This window comes from Sinocyclocheilus grahami, unplaced genomic scaffold (genome assembly GCF_001515645.1).
Source record: "Sinocyclocheilus grahami isolate Dianchi unplaced genomic scaffold, SAMN03320097.WGS_v1.1 scaffold759.1, whole genome shotgun sequence".
NCBI lineage: Eukaryota > Metazoa > Chordata > Actinopteri > Cypriniformes > Cyprinidae > Sinocyclocheilus > Sinocyclocheilus grahami.
The window spans coordinates 244,876-245,932 of NW_015505938.1; the positions used below are offsets into that span (position 1 = coordinate 244,876).

At 39.0% G+C, this 1,057-nt stretch overlaps 1 long non-coding RNA gene across 1 annotated transcript; it reads left to right on the forward strand.

Moving 5' to 3' along the window:
• The first annotated feature begins 257 nt into the window (after positions 1-257).
• LOC107561156 (uncharacterized) lies at positions 258-886 on the forward strand. The gene is made up of 3 exons (XR_001605810.1): positions 258-369; positions 599-723; positions 824-886. It is a non-coding gene; the product is annotated as an uncharacterized lncRNA (long non-coding RNA).
• The last annotated feature ends 171 nt before the right edge of the window (positions 887-1,057 follow it).

A 1,057-nucleotide genomic window follows, 5' to 3' on the forward strand; every position in this document is an offset into this window, starting at 1 on the left:
AATGTTTTACATTTTTTATTACATTTATAATTTGGATTATTTTATTATATAATTACAGTATATACACATTTATACACACATAAACATACTGTATATATACATATATGTATGCAGTCACGTGTTTTCCTTTTTTTTTTCTTTTTTTCTTTTTTTTTTTACATGCATTCCTACTTTTCCATGTAAACAAAAAATTACCTAAAACAATAAGTAATTTATTAGAGACTCTTATTTTGAAATCCACGATGGTTCGTGGTCACGTGACAGTAAATAATGCACACAGTCTGTCAAACCTGTATGTGCACACATATCACCTCTGCTGAAGATCATGAACTTTTATATCGCAGATTAAACATATTAGGCACATATCGGGTGATTGGATTTACTGCAGGGGATAAAATCAACAACTTTTTTTATTTTGACCCTCTCGTGCAGCACAGGTGCATTTAATGTTGCATTTGAGTCCCATTAAGATGAATAAGATGCAGGGGCTCCAGAAACAACCCTAAATATTTCTTCATTGATACTGTGGTGGTACCATAGTAACGTGTTGATATCAAATGCTTTCTGATTATTAAAATCTGTCTATGATGTTCCTCAGACAGCAGAAGAGCTGAAATGAGAGCAGATTTGACTTTTCTGCACGTTTGATTGCTGCTTCCTGTAGTCAGAGGCACATTATCAAAGACCGATGCCAGAAAAGCCAGTAAGATCCAGGAGGCTGAGGTGAGACTACTGTCTGCAGCTGAGACCAGTTTTACACCGCTTTATCAACAGCTGTGGTGTAAGTGCTAACACTGCTGAATGTGTGCTCCTGTGTCTGAAGGTGACAGTGGCTGATCATCCGGTGCAGGATCGGGGTCTGCTGGTGACGGACCCTCAGTGGCGGGACATCGTGAGAGAGAAGAAGAGGTTCTGTCCTCAGTGTGTGTCCATGTGACACTTGAAAGGAGCTGTGCTGGGATACATCACACCTGTGAGCCACACAGCGTCTGTCTTGTCTGTCCTTTTACCTGTCGTTCTTTCTGTTTCTCAAACCTTCTATCTATCTATCTATCTA